Source organism: Hordeum vulgare, chromosome 1H, assembly GCF_904849725.1.
Source record: "Hordeum vulgare subsp. vulgare chromosome 1H, MorexV3_pseudomolecules_assembly, whole genome shotgun sequence".
NCBI lineage: Eukaryota > Viridiplantae > Streptophyta > Magnoliopsida > Poales > Poaceae > Hordeum > Hordeum vulgare.
The window spans coordinates 138,863,737-138,869,765 of NC_058518.1; positions in this window are offsets into that span (position 1 = coordinate 138,863,737).

Consider the following 6,029-nt stretch of genomic DNA (forward strand, 5'->3'; position numbering starts at 1 on the left):
AGTGGTGTTGTGGGTGCTTGTGTGTGTGTGTCTCACACATGCCCAAGGCATGATGTGCCTTGATGTGCACATGAGCAAGCTAAAATGTGTAGGTGTAGAGATGAGATGTGAGTGTAAGCTAAGGTGTGTGTGATAATAAGCATGTGTAGGTGTTTATATTATGTTGTGCTTGATGCTTGTGTGTGTGTGTGGTAGTGTGCTAAGGCACATGAGCATGAGGTCTACCCCTCATGTGCACCATTCGATATGTGAGTGTGTGCAAATGCATGCATAGGTGATAATCTAGTGAGAAGCACATGTGATGATGCACTATTCACCACTATGTGATTCCATGTAGATCTTCCTTTCAAGTTTGTGCCCAATTGTTCCATGCAAGTGCCTATGTATTATATATGTTTTTGGGGTAGAACAATCCGAGGAATCCAATGGTGGGTTCAGATTCCACTTTGGAACACTTTCTGGGAATGTCATATTTATGTTTTGTTCAATGTTTAGAGCTTGGTTCCATGTGATGTGATGAGCCCAAGAGGTTGATTCCTTGTTGTGGCATTAGAGGGTGACCCCCTCTATAGCATGTTGGTTTTGTTTCATGCTTAGTATTTCATATGTGCAAGTTGTGCCTAGTCACAGTAGGCATGTGGCTGAAATTCCAGTTTAGAATCTCCTTACATTTTCTTCTCCTGTTGTTGTGCTTGTAGAAGTCCATGTGTTGGGAATCAGCCTTGGCTATCAACTGGAAAGTTGTAGCTTTTGTGTTTTTCTAGATCTCCGTCAATTTTCATTCCATTTGGCTTCCTGTAGCTATTGTTTTGGGTGCTGTCAAAATGCTTCAGAGCATAAACAGCTAGTGAGAATTTTTGCTCATGTAGAACTTTCTGAAAACTGATATTTTCGTCCAAGTTAGCCCTGAAAACTGATATTTTTGTCCAAGTTAGCACCTGTAGAACTTTCTGTGTGTAACTCCTTTGTATCATATTTTTGCTCATGCTTGGAGAGATTTTGAATAGCTTATGCCACATATCTTGTTTGGCATATTTGGGTTGTTGTAGGTGCTTTGCATGTAGCCCTCAAACTGCTATGATGCTGTTTATGGCAGATTGTAAAGTTTTGATGTTTTGATGCTTGTGGGTGCATAGTTGATGTTGTGGTGATATTTCTTTGCACCACCCCATCCATACTTGATTGTTTTGTGATTTGGCAACCTGGGAATACCAGAAGTATGCAATTGGAGTGTGTTGTGATGGATTTGACATGTAGGACTTCATTTCTTGTTTTGTTGTTTCCTGTTGATCCGTAGCTCTGCTCGTTACGTTCTTTACATATTTTTGCATCGTTTTAGCGTGATGCATCTCATCATGTCATCCTCATGCATGTCAAGATAGCTTCGGGTGTAGTTCTGTCCAGGAGCTTGTGTTTGCTTCTCATGCATGTGCAAGTGACTAGAGTAGAGATGCATGTTCATTTTCATCTCATGCATCATGTGTTTGTTGCATCTTGTTGTGTTGTTGTTCATTGGATGCTATTCTTATGTTGGGTAGCACCGGGATCGTAGAGCGAGTACTTGGATCCGAGAGAGTACGTGCAGGACGAACAAGAGCAGTTCCAAGCTGAGGACATCACATGCAAGATGATATGACCTTGATTACATCTCTAGACTTGTCATGCTAGATTCATGTTTCCTTCGTCATTTGCTCGCTGCCTACCACTGAAATAATTGCCTCCTGATTTTTCCATGAAACAAAAACACTTATCCCTTCCTAGCAAATCTTGAATGGCTAAGTAGGCTTTGCTCAGCTATTAATGTTAGCGTTGATAGTTGCAGGTGCAATTGTCTCATGTGATAACATGGGTTTGATACCATTATGTTAAATATGTTATTTAATTAATGCACCTATATACTTGGTAAATAACGAAAGGCCTAGCCTTTTGCCGGGTATTTTGTTCTGTTATTGCCGCCATAGTTTCCGGCTACCGGTGTTTGATTCCATAACCGATCGCTCCTAACACGTTCCGGGTTGTTATGGGGAACCCCTTGATAAATCGTGTAGTGTTAAGACTTGTGTGGCAGGACCCAACATTGGTTCTAGTCTGCTAATCACTTAATAATAATCTGCATAGGGAATAGCTACCCCGAGGAAGTAATCAACAACCAGGGCCAGTGCTCCTCATGAGTGTTGGTCCAAACTGAGCACTGTTCGGGGCCAACTTAGGGCAACTTGAGTGATTTATATCAGGCCATCGTGCGCGTAGCTCATTCGTCGTGTCCTGAGACTGAGATACAAAACTCTTATCGGGGTCGTCGACACGAAGGGAGGTCCCGCTATTCTTGTCTTACCTTAGTGATATATCTTGCGTATAGGAATCCTGGTGAAGCTTTGGTTCTCCCCAGAGTTGAGGTTTTCCTCTAAGGAATCCGACGAGATCACGAGATTCATGATAGAGGATTACTTTGCGGCCCGTGACCGTTTGGGATGGACTAGTTGGAGCACCCTTGCAGGATTTAATCTTTCGGAAAGCCGTGCCCGCGGTTATGTGGCAACTTGGAATATTTGTTAACATACGGTTATAGATAAGTTAAACCTAATATAATAAAATTGCCAACTGTGTGCGTAACCGTGACTGTCCCCTTCGAAGACCTCTCTTCGATCGGGAACATTGTGGGGTTATGATTGACATAAGTAGCTGTTGAGGATCAATTATTGATCAACTAGTCATCGATCGCTAGTATAGACCACCTTCAATACTTGTTCTACGTAAGTTAGACACCATATATGCTTAGGATGCTGCAACCTAAACACTGAACCTTCCTTACCTAATAACTTGACTAGTTCTGGCACCGAGGTCATAGATTGCTGAGTCCCCGTGGCTCACAGATTCCTTCAATACACCAACAGGTACAGGTACGCCCGACATAGGTGATCCCGACGACACATAGCTAGCATGGTAGTATGATGAGGAGAACGACCGCCTATACGTGAACTATCCAGAAGACTGAGGCGTGGTCGTGATCATGGGCAAGCATGCAGGGTAGCATAGTCATTTCTCATGTTATGTAGTCCGTAGCGGAACTACCTTGTCTAAAATAATGTGTGATGTAAACTCTGATATTATTTATGAGATGGCAGTTGAATCCCTAATTGTCATTCTATTATTGTGTATGTGCTATGTTACCGTTCTTGCGAAACGCTTAGATGCGCTTCTTTCCATTTTGGGGCCTCGTACCCTAAATCGGAAAGGACCGCATCTTAGTCGTTATATTCACCAAAGACCTATGGGTTTGTATTAGTACCTACATGGCTATATGTCTCTCTTGATCAACAATACAATGATCATCGCTTTGATCTATCCGATGTAATTCTTTTGTATGGTGTGTTTGTTGGGATCCGATGAATTGTGGGCTTATGTTCAGATTATTCATGAAATGTATTTGAGCCTTCTCTGATCATTATGATTTTTATTTGCATCATCATCGTAGCTTCATAATTCTCTCTGGTCTATTGGATTGATTTGGCCAAGTAGTTTGGTATTTGTTTAGTGAGAGGGGTGCGTTGTAGTGGTTTCAACCTTACGAGTTTCTATTTCCCAGTGACAGAAGGGGACAAGTTGTGTCTTTGTTTTTTTTGCCACTAAGGATAAAACGATGGGGTTTATTCATATTGATTGAGTTTACTTTGTCTACATCATGTCATCATTCTCTAAGCATTACTCTATTTGTCGTGAACTTAATATGTAGAGAGGGAAGCATAGGAGCGCTCTTGAAGTGGAGTAATAGTAGTAGGTGCAAGCAGGAGTTGGACTATTTACTTATGGATGTGATGCCTATATACACATGATCAATAACGTGAACATCGCATAACTATCCGCTTTTTGTCAATTTCCCAATAGTAATTTGTTTACCCACCGTATGTTGTATTCATGAGAGATTGCCACTAGAGAACACTATGGACCCCGGGTCTATTCACTTAAATATTTACAAAACTTATATTTTCCTCGTTGTTCTTATTTGTCTTTTATTTTATTTTGCAATTTGCAATTCTCTACAATTATCTACACACCTCAATTGCTTGCAAATAACAAGATCAAGGGGATTGACAACCCTCTTGCCCGGTTGGGTGCAAGTTCTTTGCTCTTTTGTGTGCAACCGCTGAAGACGGTTGAGGGTTGATAATCCTCTTGGTTCGTTAAACCTTGGTTTCTTAACTAAGGGAAATACTTACCTATATTATTTTACAATTACCTGTCCTACTTCATGGAAAACCAAACGCAAATCACAAGTATCAAGAAGGATTTCTGGTGCCGTTATCGGGGAATATCATCATGAACTATCAAGTAAGTTCACACAAATTATCATTAACTTGTTCTTCTTTTTATTTGTTGTGTTTTGCTTGCTTCAAAAAATCAAAAATACAAAAAAAAAATTACCTTTGCTTGTCACCACTTTGCTTGTTTTGCTTGTCACGTCTTCTTGAAAGTTGCTATCATGGCCGAGTTTGAAATTAGTGGTACCTTCGCCTCTAGTGCAGAAGCCCTTAATTATCCAACTTCACCTTGCGATGTGAATGCTAAATAAAATTCAGGAATTTTGATACGTCTCCATCGTGTCTACTTTTCCAACTATTTTTGCTCTTGTTTTGGACTCTAATTTGCTTGAAACTTGCTATCATGGCTTGATCCCTAGTATCCATTATGTTACGAGATTGTTGTTGATATGACTTTGCCATGTTTAATGCTTGTCACTAGGGCCCGAGTGCCATGATTTCAGATCTGAACCATTTATGTTTTCATCATTATATATATGTTCTTGATCCGATTTGCAAGTTATATGTACCTACTACGTGTTAGGATCCGCAAACCCCAAAGTGACAATAATTGGGTTTCTTTCCGGTGATTACCGTAGTATGAGGAGTTCATGTATTCACTATGTGTTAATGCTTTTTCCGGTTCTCTATTAAAAGGAGGCCTTAATATCCCTTAGTTTCCTTATGGAGCCCATCGCCACGGGAGGGTAGGACAAAAATGTCATGCATGTTCTTTCTCATAAGCATGTATGACTACTCATGGAATACATGCCTATAGTATATCGATAAACAGGAGCAAGTTATGTGTCACCCTATGTTATGACTGATACATGATGAATATCATCTAGCAATATCACCGATCTAGTGCCTACGAGTTTTCCACATATTGTTCTTGCTAAGTTACTACTATTGCTACTGTTGTTACAACTGCGATAAAACTGCTATCACTGTTACTGTTATTGTTGCTATTGTTACCACTTCTATCAAAACTATCATATTATTATGCTATTGACCACTATGTTGCAGATACTAAATCTCCAAGTGTGGATGAATTGACAACTCAGTTGCTAATACCTGCAAATATTCTTTGGCTACCCTTGTGTCGAATCTACAAATTTTGGTTGAATATTCTACCCTCGAAAACTATTGTGATCCCATATACTTGTGGGTTATCAAGAAAGTTTACTGGCGCCATTGCTAGGGAGCATAGCTATATTTGTTGAGTCAATTAGGATATCTATTTATTGATCACTATGAAGAATCTGAAAGATCAAAGAACCAAGATTGTTCCCTCTAAGACGAGGGGAGGTAAGGAACTGACATCTAGCTTAGTACTTGATTCATCCTCTGTTTTGAATAGACTTGCAACACCACCACCACATGCTATTAATCCTGATATGTCGCAAGTTATTGATGATACTACCTCTGCTACTAATGATGATAATGATGATGCTAGTACCTTGCTTGATGATACTGTGCCACTAGGTGAATTTGTTGATGAACAACTTGCTAGAGCTAAATAAATTGAGCATGCTGAAACTGATGAATTCTTTGAAACTAAAAATATTGAAACACCTTTTAGACATGACTATCCTAGAATTGAAATGCCTAAAGTACCTGAAGGTTTTGTTATGGATGAAGAAATAGCTAGAGACTTTCTTGCTTGTGAGGATAGAGAAGATCTTAAGAGACTACTATGCAAGTTGAAACAAAAATCCTTGAATGCTAGAA